We start from the raw sequence: 22,500 nt of genomic DNA, 5'->3' as shown, positions 1-22,500 counted from the left end.
TGATTCGTTCGAGAAAGATATTGAAGAGTGTTGGGGATAGTAGGCAGCCTTGACGAACCCCTACGCTGGTGCGAAACCATTCTTCAATTTCACCTTCCAGATAGACTGAACTGGTGGCCTGGTTGTAGAGTTCTTCAATAAGTGAAATCAAGATCTTGTTGATGTTATACTTATTCATCGTAGCCCACAGCGCTTGATGCCACACCCTGTCAAACGCCTTCTTGAAATCAATAAATACATGATAAAGCTCTTTTTGATGTTCTTGGTACTTCTCGATGATGGAACTGAGATTAAAGACTTGTTGAACAGTACTTCTGCCTTTCATAAAGCCGGCTTGTTCCTCGGCAATTATTTCTTTTGCTTGGTGCTTTAAGCGGTTCAAAATGACTCTGAGAAGAACCTTGCTTGGATATTTGATTAAGCTTAAGGTACGGTAATTGTTGCACAGTTTGAGACCACCTTTCTTGGGGAGTGCAATAACAAGAGATCTTGTCCAGTTTGTGGCCATTTAACACTTTTCCATATTTGGTTACAGAAGTTTAGAAGAGCTGTCGTCATATACTCACCGCCGTCATATGCTCTCTTCTTTTATCACAATTCTCCTGGGATGTTGTCAACGCCTGGTGACTTCCCTTTCTTCAACATTTTTACAGCTTCCTCAATTTCCGATTTCAATATGAGGTCTACTGAGTCGCCGCTTTGGCTTTCTGGTGTGTCTAAGACTCTGGCGTCGCCCTGCACCTCGCAGTTGTACAGTTCTGAGCAGTACTCGGTCCACCTTTCTAGGATTTTACTTCTCTCAATGATGGTTTCACCTTTCTTATCTTTGATGGTGTTGACTTTGCTTTGCTTGGGCTTTGTTAATGTTTTAACAGTATCATAAGCTTTCTTGCTATTGTTCTTCATCAAGTTGGTTTCGATATCTTCACACTGTTCTTGAATCCACTTTTGTTTTGCTTTAACCATTTCTTTCTTTACAAGTTTGTTTATCTTGCTGTACTCTTTCTTGGCTTGAGGACAACTTTTCTTTTTCTCTTTAAGATCTCTTCTTTTATCACACAGACTTAGCACTTCAGATGTTACCCAGGCTTTCTTCTTTGATGTCTTTTTCCCTAGAATCTCATTAGCTGTCTCAATAGTTGCTTTCTCAAATGTCTCAATATTACTTTCTAGATCTGAATCATTGTCAAAAAGAAGCAAAGGGCCGAATTTTCCGCCGATAGATGCTCTAAACTGGTCAGCTACAAAGGGGTCCTGAAGTTTTTCAAGGTCGAACTTAAGTCTTGTGTATTGGGGCTTGGCCATTCTCCTCAGCTTCAACCTGAAAGTCGTCATAACAAGGTCATGAGGGCTTGCAACGTCGGGCCTTGGGAACGTCCTGGTTCTCCCGGTGTACACACTGGACTTGAATCTATTTGGGACTAATATGTAGTCTATCTGACCATGGTTCACGCCGTTAGGATGATGCCAAGTCATAGTTCTGGACTTTTTGTGCTTGCCGAGGGTGTTTGCGATGACAAGATCGTTGTAATTTGCGAACTCAAGGAGCCGCAGACCTCTGTCGTTGGTTGTAACGTTGCAGTGGGGCCCCTGTTGTTTAGGTCACTCTTTTGCAGTGTCTTTTCCAACTTTGCATTGAAATCGCCGAGGATGACCTTGATGTCTTTTTTCTGTGCTTTGTCAAAATTCTCTTCGATATCTTGGTAGAAGATTTCGTTATCTTCATCACTGTAGTCTGAGGTAGGGGCGTACGCCTGAAAGAGAGTAATGTTGAAAGGAGATGCTTTGATGCGGATAGAAATTAATCTACTTGAAATAAAATTGCAGCCTATAACAGATTTGGCAGTGTCTTTGTGGACTAAAAAGCCCACCCCGTGTTCATGTTTATCATCTCTACCACAGTAGAACAGCTTATGACCATCGTCGCTATTGATTTCACCAAGTGCCTTCCTTCGGACTTCACTGAGGCCGATGACATTCCACTTGTAATGCTTTAATTCATGACACAGTTCATCAAGTCTTCCATCTCTCCATAGAGTTTCCACATTCCATGTTCCAAAAGTAATTTTGTCCTTTGAACGAAAACGGTCGGTAATCCTTTCACCGGTGTTCGACTTTTCGCCCGTGTTCCGGTGTATAACAGCGGGCGCGGAGCTTGTTTGACCGCGCGTCCTCCTAGCCGGTATGGGCTTTCTTGTTTGCCGCTTCATCATTGGGTTTCTTGGAAAATAAGACTGGCGGCCTCCATACCTCTCCAGAATGTTATGCGCAGCCGTACTTTGCGACAAACAAAGCGCCTCGCACCCCTGCATTCAGCCATTGACTGTTTGACAGTTCATCCGCCCTGGCCGAAGACGACGACGATTAAAAAATTATACACAATTCCTAGGCAGTAGACAGAATTGGTACAATTAGGATCATTAGTCAGGCTTTTAGCTGCAAAACATATGAAAATAATTTATTACTAGTATATGTGCTCATTTAATTTTAGTAATCAATGCTAATTTCAAGGTTGTTTACTTACGCATTATAATATTATTGTCTCTACTTCAATAGAGCTTAGAACATTTCACATGCGAAAGTATTATCACTCGGATGCATTAAACAACATTTAAATCAGTGCAACTTGATCCCTGTCGTCATCTCCTGTTAACCGATCTCCCTTTTAAAATTAAGTCCTCCCTCTCTCATCTTAAAAATTGTATCGTGTATTTGAGGCATTTAACGGCGAAATGACAAGCACAGCTAGCTTCAAACCCTCGTACTTCTTTTCTTTCAATGTGATGTCGCTTAAATCTAGATTTCGTATTCCATGATTCAACGCCTCGAGTAAGAGATCAAGCTTGGTCCGCCATTTTGAAAAAGAATCGAGACTGCGCAGAACGACCGGAAGTCCGTGAATCGCGGACTTTCAATTGGAACCTGCCAGAGCTTCCAGAGCTCAACCAGAGCTCTCGATACGAGGCGCTGACGAAGAGGATCACAGCTCTGGGAACGAGAATGCTGACATTACACAAATCACTTTACTCTGAAGATGACTTCCGCTCAGGTTGTCGAAACGTAAGTCAATGTCATCTCAAACAGTCCTTCTCAGGACTACACTCACCCGGACGATCGTACTTTACTTAATAAATTAATCATTTCAAATCCATTTGAAGCTGAGGGGCCTTCCAAATTATTAAAGTTATCAATTCCAAACCAACTATGGAGAAGGTTCACAATGTAATTTCAGTTTGAGGCATATATGTACCATTAGAGTTCAAAGTGCCTATCAAAAACGCAACATTGCATGACAATATTGCAAAGTGGAGCGCAAACGAACAACCGGTTTAACTCTAAAATGATACAAAGCTAGTGTACATGTATCATGAACGCCTCCAAGCACTCAAACATTTTTTGAACCAACGTTCTGTTAAAAAACCGAGCTTGGAAACCTTATTTAGTCTGGCTGAACTGGTTGTCACACTCAATAGTTTTTAATTTTTTGAGGACAGCTACTGGGATCCAAAATGGGACCTAGCTACGCCAACCTTTTTGTAGGCTATATTGAAAATTAATTTTCTCTAACTACAACAAGCCAAAGCATGATCTTCATCCAGTAAAAAAAAACTCAACCAATTCATTACTTCCGTCAATTCTTTCCATCCAGCTATAAAATGCACCTGGAAAATTACTTCAATGTTCATCGACATTAAACTTTCAGTCCACGGCAACGGCTATACGGCTACAAGCGTACACTACAAACCAACAGTTTACCGTAATTTATCTGCCTGCTACATTCATCCTCGCATCCACAACACATAAAAGATGCCATCCCGGCTCTCAATTTCTTAGACTAAGGTGCCTCTGTGGGGACGACTCTGACTTTACCAGCAAGTGCGAGGAAATGTGCCAGTTTTTCAAAAAATGTGGCCGCCCTGACTCCACTGTCACCACAGGCAAACATTGTGCCCAAGAAATCAATCGAGAAACCACACTACAAACGTCACAGAATGAAGAAACTAACAGAATTCCATTCACCCTCACCTACCAACCACAATCATCCCGAAACTAAACATATATTTCCTCTTCCAGTAGTTCAAAACCACTTAAACATAGCGTTGTTTAACGTATTTTAGTATTTAAACTGTAGATATAGGCTTATTTTTATCCCCTACATTTTTTCATCTGTTCGGACTTCCTAGCTGAAAGTCTAGAGATCCGAAAATTATAGGGATCCAAACTTACCTTTTCGAAAATTTCAGCCACAAAAAAGTCTCCCGAAAATTCTAGGTGACGTTTTTAGGGTAACAATCCGTTAAAAATGGGCAAGTCTACCATTTTTCAGATGTTCGAAAATCCTAGGAGAGGCAGACAAGCAAGAAATTCTACAACAAATGTTCCGAAAATTCTACATCTCAAATCGTATTCCGAACAGATGTTTTCCGAAAATTGACGTTGGGTGCCCCTGAATACTAAAATTGCAGTCAGGGATGGACATCAGAATATAAAATTTGTTCTTGACACTGACTCTTGTTAACATTGGAAACAATGTTAATAAAACTACAAAGATGTTTCGACCACACAACTTCGGCCTTCATGGGTTTTTTAAAAAGGCCAACTGCGTGACGGCTTTCTAACGTTTTACAGTTCTGCGCGTTCTACGCCAGCAAAAACATAACAAATGACCGCTATGCGTGATCACACAAGGGATTTGTAACATCCGGCATGTCATCATGTTCATTTCCCTCGTTGCTGTCTTTGCGAATACAGGCCTCAAGAAAATGTCTCTCGTGAAAATTACAAGCCTTGTCTGCAGTTATTGTCGCATGATCAAAGTCTATACTATGGACAAATTGGTTCGCGTGTTGTTGAACTTTGAAGAAACAAACAAAGAGACCAACAGGTTTCTTCATTTTCTTCTTTTTTTTTCATTTTTTTGCATTTTTTTTCAGCAACAAATGCAGGGCGATCTACAGACAGGCAGACAGACAGCCTTTATTTTAGCACGATGACAATAAAAGCTATGCAGCTTATTCTAAAGTGAAGTTATTTGTTATTTTATTGTCTTGTTGTTTCAGTCCCCTGTTTCAACAGTAGTATAGTAAGCAGCATTTGCTTTTATCCAATCTTGCACGAGGAAAACAAGTTCTCGCTGAAGATATGCTGAATGCCGGAATAGTGTCTTCTATTCTCAGCTTACTCACCCCAGAAAAACACCTGGTAGATGTTGCTGGAGAAGTTGCTTGGGTGCTTTCATACTTAACAGCGAGGCCTGACTGTGTTCCAGTATTTGTCTCAAGTGGCATCATTACCATTCTTGATCCTTTTTTGAATTCCCTTGCTCAGCAATCACCCCATAACAGCCAAGTAGTGACTCCATTGTTACGAAGTCTAGGTTAGATGACTGATGTGAAAAAGTAGTTAGTACTCATCTTCTTCTCAGTGTTCTTGACAAGAAACAGGTCTTGGGTCTAAGACTAGACATAGACCACTTTCATATAAATGGCAACCACCTAGTTACATTCTTTTGTATTAATGTTAATGAGACCTACTGCCTTCATTTTGAAGCAAATATTACTTTGAAATTTGCTTGTTGTTGCGAGGCTAGAAAGAGCTAAGATAAAATAAAATAAAATGAAATACAATATTATTTCTAAACTATCCTGCTGTACATACATCTATGCATTTTCTTTTTAATTAAGGCCTTTTAAATTGTAGCTTATTTGCTTATCTATTTATTTGTTGTAAATCTATTTGTGATTAATATATTGTCACTGAAAAGCCCTGTAGGGCGAGTGTCAATAAAGTTAGTATTGTATTATATTGAACGCTGGACAAATTATTGACCAGTGACTTAATTATCACTTAATTTTATTTCTTGCAACAGGTCGCTATTTGTGTGTGCAATGTTTCCTACCATGCACCAAGTTATCTAAGTACTGTTTTAGAGTTATGTGTCATGGATGCATTTGTCAACATTCTCATGTCACCTGACCAAGACACAATTGTCACTGGTCTTCCGTTTGTTGAGATGGCTCTAAGAAGTGTTCCAGCTTCCAAAGAAATGTTTGAGATTGCCAAGGGAGTGGCCTGTCTGGAGGCATTAGAGTACAGTTGTAATGGAACAGTGTCTTAGTATGCAAATGAATTAATTGACACTTACTTTATGGAAGAAGAGTCAGATGGGGAGAGAGTGAGTGATGGAGACGAAGGCAATAATTATGCCCGTCTTTGAGACATAGGAGTAACGAGATGAAACTCACTTTCCTTTTTGAAAACCGTTTTGTTTTTCTTTGGTTTACATGCAGAAATTTTTGTTTAGGTTCATTTGAGAAGTAGTTGGAGGCCTGCTTGCAACCATTACTAAGGAGTCCCTTATTCCTCAGAACTTCTTTCTATTTCTTAGTCAGGAAGTTCTTATCTGACCTGTAACTTGACAGATCCCAAGGCTGGAGTCATGTAGAACTTTTTACAATTTGCAAACCTCGTGTCTTACACATGTGTTGCTCGTATGACCATTCCCTTGGGCTGATTGGTTGAACTCAGCCAACACCATCTCAGAGCGATAGGATCATCCACCTCTTTTCATTGTTGGGAATCTCTGACAGTGCAATGCACTTTCCTTTTCACTTAAAGAAGGGGAGGGAAAGCAGTGTTTACTTTAGCTTGAATTTTTCTTATATCACTGTATCTAGATGGATTCATTTTTGTTTACAAGCATTGTCTGCTATACATTGTTTTATTTCTCATATACATTGTCTTTTTCGTGCGACTCATGCAGGGAACCTTTTTTGCTACTCTTTTGAAAGCAAAGGGGAGACTGAAAGAAATGTTTGTTTTTTGAAGTGCGGGTTATAGACGGACAGAAGATAGAAGTAATCCTCGCACTTAACTGAACAATTTAAGCAATAATTACTGTCACTTTATCATGGATGGAAATTGTGCCTGTATAATTCACTTTTGTGACTAAGGCGCCTATCAATGTTTTGCCCCAGTGGGTGGAGGGCAGGCACACACGGGCTATTGACATCAAAGCCTTGCCCGTGACAGAGGCTACTCAGCTTTGATTGACCCAGGTCTCCTTCCATGGTTGGGCTTTTTGACATTTTTAGCGGAGAAGGACTGAGAGAGAAAAGGTCAAATGGTCAAAAAATGGCGGGATTGCCTGAAGGCAGGGTTAAAATGGAGTCCAAAAAGGTAAGAATTTGTGCAATATTCCACCTAAAAACATGCGGCTTGCCTCTTTTCGGTTTGTTTTTGCAGAACAAGTTACATGGCGTTTGCTTTTGTTTTACTTTGTAGTTAAAATTTATGAGAAATTAATGGAAGTTTTACCTTTCAAACAAAAACCTCACGCATGTATTAATTCCCTTGTTCAATATCAGGAGCGAAGAAAAATCATGCTAACCTATAATAAAAAATGCCTACAACAGGAGTGGCATTCATCCAGGCAATCCAGAGCTTTACCAGTTGGCAAAGGAAGTGCTGTTTCTAGTGCAAGAGGTGTAAAGTGGTAGCTCATGTTTGTCATGATTAATTGCATAATTAGAATACATTATCATAACCTCCTCGTGCTTGTAAGAACTTAGGCTTATGCAATAAACCTTGTTGTTCTTAACATGTCGCTTGTGTGCGAGTGAACATTATATGGTGTCAGAATAAAACATGGAAGTTTTCAAGCCTCCAGGAGCTCTAGTGCTTGAAGGAAATCTTTCCGAGAATTGGAGGAGATGGGTCCAACGCTTTGACCTTTACTTGACGGCGTCGGGAAAGATCGAAGAAAATGAAAAGGTGCAGTGCGCCATTCTGCTGCTCACAGTCGGCGAAGAAGCGCTCGAAATATACAATACGTTCCTATTCGCAACTGGTGAAGATCCTAACAAGATTGCTCACCTAAAGAAAAAGTTTGAAGATTATTTCAATCCGAGAAAGAACACTGTGTTCGAAAGATACAAGTTTTGGGAATGTAAACAAAAAGACAGCGAATCTATCGATCAGTTTGTCACCGAATTGAAGACTCGTGCGAAGTCATGTGAATTTGGCGACCAGCAAGATAGCCTGATTCGAGATCGAATTGTATTTGGTGTAAGTGTCACTCGTCTTAAAGAGAGATTGCATCGTGAATCGTCTGATCTTACCCTTCAGAAAGCGGCGGGTCTTTGCAGAGCGGCAGAAGCTAGCGCTAAACAACTAAAGGGAACTCCAGACATTGGAGAAGGTACCCGTTCACGCGATAAAACCAAGAAACAAACCAACCAAGCCAGCGCTCGCTACTAGCAAAACATCGAGCCAGCTGCAGCAATTTAACTGCAAGAATTGTGGAACAAAGCACTACACGCGATCGTGTCCAGCGTTTGGAAGACACTGTCACATTTGCAAAGGGAAACATCACTACGCTAACATGTGCCCACAAAAGAATTCTCGAGTACACACTGTGACTCCGAGCCTAGACGGCGCCATTGGTCGACAGTGCGAAGTTCAACCGAAGAATTCTTTATCGGAACAGTCACCGGTGTGACTAATGATTTAGCTTGGTTCTCCACCGTAACTGTTGGCGGATCTTCTGTTAAATTCAAGCTGGATACTGGCGCCAAAGCGAATGTTTTGCCACTCAGTGTTTACTCCGAACTCCAGCACAAGTCTCCTTTAATGGATACCAGTGTTGTTCTTTCCTCGTATGGAGATTTCAAGGTAAAACCCGAAGGGAAGATCACCCTGGCTTCTGAAGCTCAAGGATTAAAGGAAAGCCTTCCATTTTTCGTTGCTGCTGTTAATTCACCACCATTTTTGGGACTCTCGGCGTGTTCAAAATTAAATCTGGTGAAAAGAGTAGAAAGTGTTGCCCAGGCCCCTCGCACAAAAAAAGAAATTGTTGATACGTTTGCTGATGTGTTCAGTGGGTTAGGCTGCATGAAAGGCGAGTACCACATTGAGCTGGATGACTCAGTTCAGCCCGTCATTCACCCGCACTTGAGAAACTTAAAGCGAAACTTCAAGAGTTGGAGGAGAAAGATGTTGTCCAGAAAGTTGACAGCCCCACCCCATGGGTTAACAGCTTAGTCATTGTTGAAAAGCGTGATGGTTCTTTGAGACTGTGCTTGGATCCAAGAGATCTTAACAAGGCTATTCGGAGAGAGCATCACAGGATACCCACAGCAGAGGACATTGCAAGTCACCTCAGTGGCAAGAAAGTTTTCTCCATTGTAGATGAAAAAGATGGTTTCTGGCAGGTGCGCTTAGATGAAGAAATTCCCACCTCTGTACGTTCAATACCCCCTTTGGCCGCTATCGGTTTAAGCGTATGCCATTTGGCACACGTTCAGCACCAGAGGTGTTCCAAAAGAAGAATGAAGCCCGGTTTGGAGATATTGATGGTGTGGAGGTCATATTTGATGACATCACTGTTGGAGCTACAGATGAGAAGGAACACGATGAAACTATGCTTAAACTTCTGGAAAGAGCTCGACAAGCAAATGTTAAGTTCAACTCTGCAAAGCTGCAATACAAAGTTAGTGAAGTCAAGTACATGGGAAACACTGTTTCTGAATCAGGACCAGGAAGCCTACCAGCAACTGCGAGGAAATGTGCCAATTTTTCAAAAAATGTGGCCGCCCTGACTCCACTGTCACCACAGGCAAACATTGTGCCCAAGAAATCAATCGAGAAACCACACTACAAACGTCACAGAATGAAGAAACTAACAGAATTCCATTCACCCTTTTTTCAGCAACAAATGCAGGGCGATCTACAGACAGGCAGACAGACAGCCTTTATTTTAGCACGATGACAATAAAAGCTATGCAGCTTATTCTAAAGTGAAGTTATTTGTTATTTTATTGTCTTGTTGTTTCAGTCCCCTGTTTCAACAGTAGTATAGTAAGCAGCATTTGCTTTTATCCAATCTTGCACGAGGAAAACAAGTTCTCGCTGAAGATATGCTGAATGCCGGAATAGTGTCTTCTATTCTCAGCTTACTCACCCCAGAAAAACACCTGGTAGATGTTGCTGGAGAAGTTGCTTGGGTGCTTTCATACTTAACAGCGAGGCCTGACTATGTTCCAGTATTTGTCTCAAGTGGCATCATTACCATTCGTGATCCTTTTTTGAATTCCCTTGCTCAGCAATCACCCCATAACAGCCAAGTAGTGACTCCATTGTTACGAAGTCTAGGTTAGATGACTGATGTGAAAAAGTAGTTAGTACTCATCTTCTTCTCAGTGTTCTTGACAAGAAACAGGTCTTGGGTCTAAGACTAGACATAGACCACTTTCATATAAATGGCAACCACCTAGTTACATTCTTTTGTATTAATGTTAATGAGACCTACTGCCTTCATTTTGAAGCAAATATTACTTTGAAATTTGCTTGTTGTTGCGAGGCTAGAAAGAGCTAAGATAAAATAAAATAAAATGAAATACAATATTATTTCTAAACTATCCTGCTGTACATACATCTATGCATTTTCTTTTTAATTAAGGCCTTTTAAATTGTAGCTTATTTGCTTATCTATTTATTTGTTGTAAATCTATTTGTGATTAATATATTGTCACTGAAAAGCCCTGTAGGGCGAGTGTCAATAAAGTTAGTATTGTATTATATTGAACGCTGGACAAATTATTGACCAGTGACTTAATTATCACTTAATTTTATTTCTTGCAACAGGTCGCTATTTGTGTGTGCAATGTTTCCTACCATGCACCAAGTTATCTAAGTACTGTTTTAGAGTTATGTGTCATGGATGCATTTGTCAACATTCTCATGTCACCTGACCAAGACACAATTGTCACTGGTCTTCCGTTTGTTGAGATGGCTCTAAGAAGTGTTCCAGCTTCCAAAGAAATGTTTGAGATTGCCAAGGGAGTGGCCTGTCTGGAGGCATTAGAGTACAGTTGTAATGGAACAGTGTCTTAGTATGCAAATGAATTAATTGACACTTACTTTATGGAAGAAGAGTCAGATGGGGAGAGAGTGAGTGATGGAGACGAAGGCAATAATTATGCCCGTCTTTGAGACATAGGAGTAACGAGATGAAACTCACTTTCCTTTTTGAAAACCGTTTTGTTTTTCTTTGGTTTACATGCAGAAATTTTTGTTTAGGTTCATTTGAGAAGTAGTTGGAGGCCTGCTTGCAACCATTACTAAGGAGTCCCTTATTCCTCAGAACTTCTTTCTATTTCTTAGTCAGGAAGTTCTTATCTGACCTGTAACTTGACAGATCCCAAGGCTGGAGTCATGTAGAACTTTTTACAATTTGCAAACCTCGTGTCTTACACATGTGTTGCTCGTATGACCAATCCCTTGGGCTGATTGGTTGAACTCAGCCAACACCATCTCAGGGCGACAGGATCATCCACCTCTTTTCATTGTTGGGAATCTCTGACAGTGCAATGTACTTTCCTTTTCACTTAAAGAAGGGGAGGGAAAGCAGTGTTTACTTTAGCTTGAATTTTTCCTATATCACTGTATCTAGATGGATTCATTTTTGTTTGGAAGCACTGTCTGCTATACATTGTTTTATTCCTCATATACATTGTCTTTTTCCTGCGACTCATGCAGAGAACGTTTTATGCCACTCTTTTGAAAGCAAAGGAGAGACTGAAAGAAATGTTTGTTTTTTGAAGTGCGGGTTATAGACGGACAGAAGATAGAAGTAATCCTCGCACTTAACTGGACAATTTAAGCAATAATTACTGTCACTTTATCATGGATGGAAATTGTGCCTGTGTAATTCACTTTTGTGACTAAGGCGCCTATCAATGTTTTGCCCCAGTGGGTGGAGGGCAGGCACACACGGGCTATTGACATCAAAGCCGTTCCCGTGACAGGGGCTACTCAGCTTTGATTGACCCAGGTCTCCCTCCATGGTTGGGCTTTTTGACATTTTCAGCGGAGAAGGACTGAGAGAGAAAAGGTCAAATGGTTAAAAAATGGCGGGATTGCCTGAAGGCAGGGTTAAAATGGAGTCCAAAAGGGTAAGAATTTGTGCAATATTCCACCTAAAAACATGCGGCTTGCCTCTGTTCGGTTTGTTTTTGAACAACAAGTTATATGGCGTTTGCTTTTGTTTCAACATGATGAAACTATGCTTAAGCTTCTTGAAAGAGCTCGACAAGCAAATGTTAAGTTCAACTCTGCAAAGCTGCAATAGAAAATTAGTGAAGTCAAGTACATGGGAAACTTTGTTTCTGAATCAGGACTGAAACCTGATTTTGAGAAAGTGCGTGCTATCACACAGTTGCCGTTGCCTCAGAGCAAAGAAGAGTTGCAGAGGTTCTTAGGGATGGTGAATTATTTCTCCCAGTTTATTCCTAATCAGTCAGAAATTACTGCACCCTTGCGAAATCTGCTAAACAAAGATGTTATGTGGATCTGGTCGTATGAGCATACTCAAGCAGTGGAGCGTCTGAAGCAAATCCTCTCTAGTCAGCCTGTTCTGAAATTCTATGACCCCACTAAGCCAGTCAAATTGCAAGTGGATGCCTCTAAGTCTGGTCTTGGGGCATGTGTCCTCCAACATGGACACCCAATCGCTTATGTTTCTCGTTCCCTCACCCAAGCGGAGGAGTATTACGCTCAAATAGAGAAAGAACTTCTTGCAGTCGTATTTGGCTGCGAGAGATTTACCATTATGTTTATGGGCGGCCAGTGGATGTGGAGTCAGACCATAAGCCTTTAGTGTCTGTTAACAAGAAGCCTCTGACCAAAGTATCCCCAAGGCTCCAATGTCTGCTTCTCAGACTTCAGAAGTACGAAGTTAATATCATCTATGTCCCCGGCAAGTACATGTATGTTGCAGATACACTATCAAGAGCTTACTTAGATGAACCACCCTCGGAGGAAGAATTAAGTGATGACATGGAAGTAATCGTTCACAGCCTCGTGGAACGTCTTCCTATGACAGTCACTAAAGAGAAGCTTGCCCAGATGAAAGCAGCAGCAGCTCAAGATGAAATCCTTCAGATGTTAAGTAACGTTGTAAGGAATGGTTGCCCATCCCACAAAAGCAAATTACCTGCTTCCGTTGCCTACTACTGGAATTTGCGAGCTGAAATTCATGAAGCTGAAGGTCTGTTATTCCTTGGTGAGAAGCTCATAATCCCTCAAGAGATGAGACAGGATGTTCTAAACTGCATACATGAGAGTCACCTTGGTATGGAGAAAATGCAAGTCAAGGGCTAGAGCTGTCGTTTATTGGCCTAGTATGTCTACTTCAATTGAAAGGATGATCTCCAAGTGCTCTGTATGTCTTAAGTACCAAAGAGAGAATCAAAAGGAGCCCTTGTTACCCCATGAAGTCCCTCAGAGGCCATGGCAGAAGCTAGGTGCAGACATATTTGAACTGAACTCTAAGTCGTATTTACTTGTTGTTGACTATTATCCTAAGTACCCTGAACTTTGTCTCCTAAGAGACAAGACAGCTGGTTCTGTTATAACTGGTATGAAATCTATATATGCCCGGCATGGAATTCCAGATGAAGTTATTGCCGATAACATGCCCTTTTCAATCAAGGAATTCCATCAGTTTGCAAAGGATTGGGGATTTGAAGTCACCACCTCGAGTCCCAGATACCCACAGTCAAATGGGATGAGTGAAAGAGCGATACAAACCATCAAGAAGCTGCTTAAAAAAGCATTTGAAGATGAAAATGACCCGTACATAGTTCTCGTGGAGTACAGGAACACTCCAGTCTCAGGACTAAAGGAGTCCCCTGCACAATTGCTGATGAGTCGCATGTTGAAGTCCAAGTTGCCCTCTACTGTATCCCTCTTGAAGCCTCAAGTGGTTCACAATGCCTATGACAAGCTCAAGGAGCATAGGGATAAGCAGAAGATGTACTACGATCACAGTGTAAAGCGGTTACCTGAAATCAAGCCACATGCAACAGTGCGTATACGAATGGGAAAGACCTGGGAGCCAGCAACTGTTACTGCCCAGCATGCAGCTCCTAGATCCTATGTAGTCTCAACACCTGACGGCACTGCCTACCGTCGCAATCGTCGACATTTGTTCCTGACAAATGAGCCCCCAGTAGTGAGTACGGGACCAGCCCTAGATGAAGCGGTAATACCGCCTGTGTCTGCCACACCCGCAGTTCCCGTTAGTAATGCTAAATCGGTCCTGCCTGCTGCCAATGAAAGCAGCCCTCTGCCAACACAAGCAAAGTGTACCTCCAGTGGCCGTATTGTGAGATTGCCAGCAAGATACAAGGACTATGTTATGAACTGAACTGTTCTTTTACAGTAAACAATGCAAACATTCTAGCAAAGTTCATTTTACTGATTCGTGCTTAATGATTGGTTGATCATTCATTCCAAGTTTATCTTGTTTTAAAAAAAAGGGAGGTGTCATGATTAATTGCATAATTAGAATACATTATCATAGCCTCCATGTGCTTGTAAGAACTTAGGCTTATGCAATAAACCTTGTTGTTGTTAACATGTCGCTTGTGTGCGAGTGACCATTATAATGTTCTTATGTAAATTAATTATCACTAATTTTCAACCGCAAAATTTGTCTATTTATCAATATACTTAACTGTGAGCGTGTATATTTTTTGTTTTAGGTTCAAATGTGCAAGAAAAGAGAGCAGAAGGATAAGAGCAAGGGCACACAAAGGGTAGGAATGGAACAGTGTCTCAGTATGCAAATGAATTAATTGACACTCACTTTATGGAAGAAGAGTCAGATGGAGAGAGAGTGAGTGATGGGGGCGAAGACAACATGCAGGTATTTGAGACATAGGAGTAACGAGATGAAACTCACTTTCCTTTTTGAAAACCGTTTTGTTTTTTCTTTGGTTTACATGCAGAAGTTTTTGTTTAGGTTCATCTGACAAGTAGCTGGAGGCCTCCCTGCCACCATTACCAAGGAGTCTTCTTATTCCTCAGAACTTCTACTATTTCTTAGTCAGGAAGTTCTAATCTGACCTGTAACTTGACAGATCCCGAGGCTGGAGTCATGTAGAGCTTTTTACAATTTGCAAACCTCGTGTCTTACACATATGTTGCTCGTATGACCATTCCCTTGAGCTCCTCATAGCTCTGGTGTTTATGTAAACAGTTCCTTTTTTTAATTAATGGTGTGGGTAAAATATAAATTTCATTGAGTGTTAGCCTGATTACTGTATTATTGTGAGCCCCCTTGATAAGCCAAGGTGCTTTTGGGGCAAACAATGGTTAATGTTTAAATTAAAAAAAAAAAGAAAATTGTTTCACGAAAAAATAACAATACCAGGTATATCTCAAAGAGTGTTACAGTACAACAGTACATACAGGCTTAAATCAGTGGGGAGGTTGAACTCAGCCAACACCATCTCAGGGCGATAGGGTCATCCACCTCTTTTCATTGTTGGGAATCTCTGACAGTGCAATATACTAATCCTTTTCACTTAAAGAAGGGGAGGGAAAGCAGTGTTTACTTTAGCTTGAATTTTTCTTATATCGCTGTACCTAGGTGGATTCATTTTTGTTTGCAAGCACTGTCTGCTATACATTGTTTTATTTCTCATATACATTGTCTTTTTCGTGCGACTCATGCTACTCTTTGAAAGCAAAGGAGAGACTGAAAGAAATGTCTTTTGAAGTGCGGGTTATAGACGGACAGAAGATAGAAGTAATCCTCGCACTTAACTGGACAATTTAAGCAATAATTATTGTCACTTTATCAGGGATGGAAATTGTGCCTGTATAATTCACTTTTGTGACTAAGGCGCCTATCAATGTTTTGCCCCAGTGGGTGGAGGACAGGCACACACGGGCTACTGACATCAAAGCTTTGCCCGTGACAGGGGCTACTCAGCTTTGATTGACCCAGGTCTCCCCCCATGGTTAGGCTTTTTGACATTTTCAGCGGAGAAGGACTAAGAGAGAAAAGGTCAAATGGTCAAAAAATGGCGGGATTGCCTGAAGGCAGGGTTAAAATGCAGTCCAAAAATTTAAGAATTTGTGCAATATTCCACCTAAAAACATGCGGCTTGCCTCTTCTCGGTTTGTTTTTGCAAAACAAGTTACATGGCGTTTGCTTTTGTTTCATTTTGTAGTTAAAATTTATCAGAAATTAATGGAAGTTTTACCTTTCAAACAAAAACCTCATGCATGTATTAATTCCCTTGTTCAATATCAGGAGCGAAGAAAAATCATGCTAACCTATAATAAAAAATGCCTACAACAGGAGTGGCATTCATCCAGGCAATCCAGAGCCTTACCAGTTGGCAAATTAAGGAAGTGCTGTTTCCAGTGCAAGAGGTATAAAGTATAGCTTATGTTCTTATGCAAATTAATTATCACTGATTTTCAACCTCATAATTTGTCTAGTTATCAATATATTTAACTGTGGGCGTGTATATTTTCTGTTTTTAGGTTCAAATGTGACGTGGCCATTTGGAATCAGCTCATCAGCATCGTAAAGCAGGGACGAGGAAAGCTGCTGAGACCCGTAGAAAAAACATGCAGAAAAAACAACAGCAAGAAAAGACAGCAGAAGGGTAAGAGCAAGGGCACACATAGGGTAGGAGTCCTGGCATTGAAATGTGCCTGAGTGCTCCTGAGAGAAATATCATAAGCAATTTTTTTTTGTTGTAGGTCTAAACACTGTTGTATATCTTTTCTGGTTCAGCCAGGTTGGAGTCCTGGCATTGAAATGTGCCTGAACACTCCTGGGATCTACAACATAAACAATATTAATGTAGATTTAGGGATGGTGCCTACCAATTCAAAGGTACGTTTGCCCCGGTTTATGATTATGTGGCAGAGATGTATCCAGGTTTTCAAATTTGGGGGTCCTCTGGACCCCTTTTTGAAAAGTATTGTATTGTATTGAAAGTTGGACAAATAATTGACCAGTGACTTAATTATCACTTAATTTTATTTCTTGCAACAGGCCGCCATTTGTGTGTGCAATGTTTCCTACCATGGACTAAGTTATCTAAGTACTGATTTAGAGTTATGTGTCATGGATGCATTTGGCAGTCACCTGACCAAGACACAATTGTCACTGGTCTTCAGTTTGTTGAGATGGCTCTAAGAAATGTTCCAGCTTCCAAAGAAATGTTTGAGATTGCCAAGGGAGTGGCCTGTCTGGAGGCATTAGAGTACAGTTGTAATGGAACAGTGTCTCAGTATGCAAATGAATTAATTGACACTTACTTTATGGAAGAAGAGTAAGATGGGGAGAGAGTGAGTGAAGGGGGCGGAGACAATATTCAGGTCTTTGAGACATAGGAGTAACGAGATGAAACTCACTTTCCTTTTTGAAAACCGTTTTGTTTTTCTTTGGTTTACATGCAGAAATGTTTGTTTAGGTTCATTTGACAAGTAGTTGGAGGCCTGCCTGCCACCATTACCAAGGAGTCTTCTTATTCATCAGAACTTCTTTCTATTTCTTAGTCAGGAAGTTCTAATCTGACCTGTAACTTGACAGATCTTAAGGCTGGAGTCATGTAGAACTTTTTACAATTTGCAAACCTCGTGTCTTACACATATGTTGCTCGTATGACCATTCCCTTGAGCTCCTCATAGCTCTGGTGTTTATGTAAACAGTTCCTTTTTTAATTAATGGTGTGGGTAAAATGTAAATTTCATTGAGTGTTAGCCTGATTACTGTATTATTGTGAGCCCCCTTGATAAGCCAAGGTGCTTTTGGGGCAAACAATGGTTAATATGTTTAAATTAAAAAAAAAAAAAAGAAAATTGTTTCGCGAAAAAATAACAATACCAGGTATAACTCAAAGAGTATTACAGTACTACAGTACATACATGCTTAAATCAGTGGGGAGGTTGAACTCAGCCAAGTTCACCATCTCAGGGCGATAGGATCATCCACCTCTTTTCATTATTGGGAATCTCTGACAGTGCAATATACTAATCCTTTTCACTTAAAGAAAGGGAGGGAAAGCAGTGTTTACTTTAGCTTGAATTTTTCTTATATCACTGCATCGAAGGTGGATTCATTTTTGTTTGCAAGCACTGTCTGCTATACATTGTTTTATTTCTCATATACATTGTCTTTTTTGTGTGATTCATGCAGCGAACGTTTTATGCTACTCTTTTGAAAGCAAAGGAGAGACTGAAAGAAATGTTTGTTTTTTGAAGTGCGGGTTATAGACAGACAGAAGACCCTCGCACTTAACTGGACAATTTAAGCGATAATTACCTTTCAAACAAAAACCTCATGCATGTATTAATTCCCTTGTTCAATATCAGGAGCGAAGAAAAATCATGCTAACCTATAATAAAAAATGCCTACAACAGGAGTGGCATTTATCCAGGCAATCCAGAGCTTTACCAGTTGGCAAAGGAAGTGCTGTTCCCAGTGCAAGAGGTATAAAGTAGTAGCTTATGTTCTTATGTAAATTAATTATCACTAATTTTCAACCTCATAATTTGTCTATTTATCAATATATTTAACTGTGGGCGTGTATATTTTCTGTTTTTAGGTTCAAATGTGACTTGCCCATTTGGAATCAGTTCATCAGCATCGCAAAGCAGGGACGAGGAAATCTGCTGAGACCCATATGTAAAGAAGTTGATATCTCACACTAAACAAATAGCAATCGTTCGTGTTTACAGATCCTTAATGCCCGTCATCTTGAAGAACGTACAATCTACGTACCCGAGCCCGCCGACTTGTCACCGGTCTACTACACACTACAGCATTGGTTCATGCCCTTTTTTTTTAAACAACCGTAAACGTTCCTTTGTGTCTGCAAAATAACCAGAAATGTGGCAATGTAAACGATAACAAAGTTTCCATAACAAATGTCGATAAATGTTCCGTAAACAATGTAGTCCTTAAGGTATGAGGGCCTCTTGCTAGCCCTTCCTGACCGTGTATGGTATGGGCCGCCCTGGCCTTCTGGCGAGACAAGTTCTTTGGTGGACTCTGTTGGTTCCTTTTCGCCTTCTGCAGCTTGTGGACTTTGTTCATACTGGTCATCTCCAGGTAAGCTGAAAGGGGTCAGTCTAAGGTGTCTCCGATTTCCCTCCAAACATGTCCAATATACCCAAACGGATACGATTCGTCTCGTCAAACCGATGGTCCATTGGTACGAATGGTAGGATTGGTACCGATAGAAAGTGATGTCATTCCAATGGTTTTATTGGTGAAAAACAAGTTTGCTTAAATTAAACCAAGTAGAAACGCGCTAATAACTATGAATATTCCTCGTACTATAAGCCAACCACACAAAACACGTTCGCTTTCACAAATAGAACCATTGGAATCACTACTAACACCAACGGAGTCTATTTGTGAGTATTGGACAACCCTCGCTCATCAGTCGGTAGAGCAGCGCACATATCCATTAGTGAGGGTTGTCCAATACTCGCTCATCAGTCGGTAGAGCAGCGCACATATCCATTAGTGAGGGTTGTCCAATACTCACAAATAGACTCCCTCACTAATGGATATGTGCGCTGCTCTACCGACTGATGAGCGAGTATTGGACAACCCTCACTAATGGATATGTGCGCTGCTCTACCGACTGATGAGCGAGGGTTGTCCAATACTCACAAATAGACTCCGTTGGTGTTAGTAGTGATTCCAATGGTTCTATTTGTGAAAGCGAACGTGTTTTGTGTGGTTGGCTTATAGTACGAGGAATATTCATAGTTATTAGCGCGTTTCTACTTGGTTAATTTAAGCAAACTTGTTTTTCACCAATAAAACCATTGGAGTGACATCACTTTCTATCGGTACCAATCCTACCATTCGTACCAATGGACCATCGGTTTGACGAGACGAATCGTATCCGTTTGGGTATATTGGACATGTTTGGAGGGAAATCGTTTGCAAATGTAGTCCTTCCTTGTAACCGTGAAAGGGGCTATTGGAGCTTAAGTTCAACAAGAAATAGCGTTTCTTAGCTAAGCCGCGCTGATCTACAGTATTTAGGTCTAAAAACCCCGTTGAAGACGGTTAACTTTCAATTGTTTTGCTGGGTACTACTATGTCAATACTCTAAAAAATTCCACTTTCCAGGAGCTTGTCTCGTTAGTCTAGTGGATATCGGAAACTGCAAGGTGAAGCCATCGATCTGGATTCAACTCTTTGCCTCGCCTATTGTGAATCTTCTCAGCTTGTTTAAAATGTTTGTTTTTTTGAGGTAGATTTGAAGTTTAAAGTAGATTGTACGTCGTGTAACTTGAATGAAAAGAGAAATGTCAGTTACAGGGATAGAAATAAGTGACGACCCTGTTGTGCGGCCGCGGATGCCTTGCAGGTTTTGAGACATTTAAGACTAGTTTTTCACTGAAGAACGTTGTGGCTCGGCTGGATTCAACGAGGTCAGTCTTCCTCTGTCAGGCTATAAACAAAAATTTGAAAAAATGTGACAGACCTACACCGTCTCCCTTTTGCGGGTTTGTTGTTTCAGATAATTATGAAACCTTCATTTTACAGTTTGCTTTAACGCGTCAGTATTGTTTTAAGATTTCACACTGCTAGGTTGTACGTACGGACAAATGGTATGGTTTTCTCGCTAGTTTTGTCTTTTGTTTAAGTGCCGACTGCCTTCCAAAAAAATTGATCTCAGATGGTGTTTCTCGATAAGATGCGTAGGGTAGCCTCGCCCTTCAAGACGGGCCTTCAGTCGAGATAGTGCCTCCTCAAATGTTGTTTTGAAGAGTTTGTTCGGCGAAACCTACTAACCTCTCCGTTGATAGGACCCTTCTTGACACCGGGCGGGTGACAAGAGGTAAAATGCCTCAATCAGTGAATTGGAAGGTTTCAGTCGGCGCGGCTGGTGATATGTTTTGATATGGTGAGTAGATTCTTTATGGAATCGTTCTCCTTTGTATACTGTTGTCGGGCTAGGAAAGGGATCTCTTTTCTGAAATTTAGGCAGTTAACTTTATCGTCACGTTGACGTTGTTAGCTTGTGGAAGGAACAGGTTGATTTCCCGTTTATTTACGTCCCATAGTGAGAAAATTCCATCGATAAAATGTTTCCATGTGGTTGGTTTAACGTTACTCTGGCCTAGCATCTTTGTTTCAATTTCTGTGAACAAAACACTGACCTACAGTCTATGTACTACCATGCACAAATTTGACTGCTAGTCCATGTACTACCATGCACAAACTTGACTGCCTTGTTAATGAAATGCTGTGTATTCAATATCTTATACCAGCATTGAATGTACAGTCGGATTCTCTTCGTGCTTAAGTATTCATTTAATTAGCTTGGCACTCTTTTATGCAAATTCGTTTCAACTTAGCCTTTTCACAAACCGCATTTTATCTTTATGTAACCTTGATAATGGCGCAAGATGCACCGAAACGTCGGTTTCTATCACTTATATTTCGGCATGTAGATAAACAGGAAATCAACCCGTGTTCATTGCACAAGCTAACAACTTCAACCTAACGACTAATTTAACCGCTTAAATTTCAGAAAAGGAGATCACTTTCTTAGACCGACAACAGTATACAAAGGAGAACGATTCCATAAAGAATCTATTCACCATATCAAAACATATCACTAGCCGCGCCGACTGAAACCTTGCAATACACTGATCGAAGTATCTTACCTCTTGTCACCCGCCCGGTGTCAAGAAGGTTTCAAAAACGGAGAGGCTAGTAGGCTTCGCCGAACAAACTCTTTGAGGAGGCACTATCTCGATTGAAAGGCCGTCTTGAAAGGCGAGGCTACCGTACGCATTTCATCGAGAGAACACCATCTGAGGTCACTTTTTCTGAAAGGCAGTCGGCACTTAAAAAGCCAAAACTAGCGAGAAAACCCTACCATTTGTCAGTACGTACAACCCAGCGGTGTCAAGTCTTACATGTAATCGTGCAGGTCTGTCACATTCTTTCAAATTTTTGTTTATAGCCTGACAGAGGGAGACTGACCTTGTTGAATCCAGCCGAGCCGCAAGGTTTTTTAGTGAAAAACTAGTCTTAAATGACTCAAAACCTGCAAGGCATTCGCGGCCGCACGACATGCAGCCAAAACGGCGGAAAATGACGCACGTGAATCACGGTAATGCAATCACGTATTGCATACTTAATAAGAATGAAAAAAAAAAAAACGATACAAATATAAATACATATATAGAACGAATATAAAATAAAGAGATAAAAAATAATATACGTGCTTAGCACTTACATTGAAATCAATAGGAAGAGATATAAAATATATCAAAGCAAAATAAAAAACATAAAGAAAGAAAAATTACGGCACAGAAATTTAATACATGCATTACAAAATAAAGCTGTTTGAATATTGACTGGAAAGGCTCGCCATACCAATCGAACCAGTTTCTTCACTTATCAAATAGTGAACGAAGATGAAATTATTGGACTTATTAGCCCTGCATTTTGGTTTTATTTAACCGTGAATACTTGCACAGAGGGTGCTTCCCACTGGGAACCTTTTTCTTGCCGTCGACCGAACCAACAAACTTGCTAATTCATCAATGGAACCAACGAGTTTAGCGGCTTATTTAATGCAGTTGTAAGTTCAGGGCTTGAAATTAAGGAAAAAATCCAGTCGCAATTTTGCGACAAGATACGAAAAGTCG

General features: G+C 40.6%; 1 protein-coding gene and 1 pseudogene across 1 annotated transcript in view; one reads left to right on the top strand and one right to left on the bottom strand.

Annotated features, from left to right (window-relative positions):
* Positions 1-6,118, top strand: part of LOC138032592 (uncharacterized) — a 12,652-nt pseudogene extending 6,534 nt beyond the window's left edge.
* LOC138032602 (uncharacterized) overlaps positions 1-22,500 on the bottom strand; it is a 77,353-nt gene that overhangs the window by 19,412 nt on the left and 35,441 nt on the right. The window lies entirely within an intron of this gene.

The sequence above is a fragment of the Montipora capricornis genome, chromosome 2 (genome assembly GCF_036669925.1).
Source record: "Montipora capricornis isolate CH-2021 chromosome 2, ASM3666992v2, whole genome shotgun sequence".
Taxonomy (NCBI): domain Eukaryota; kingdom Metazoa; phylum Cnidaria; class Anthozoa; order Scleractinia; family Acroporidae; genus Montipora; species Montipora capricornis.
Note: the sequence above shows the minus strand (reverse complement) of the source record. Positions and strands in the feature narration are given on the sequence as shown.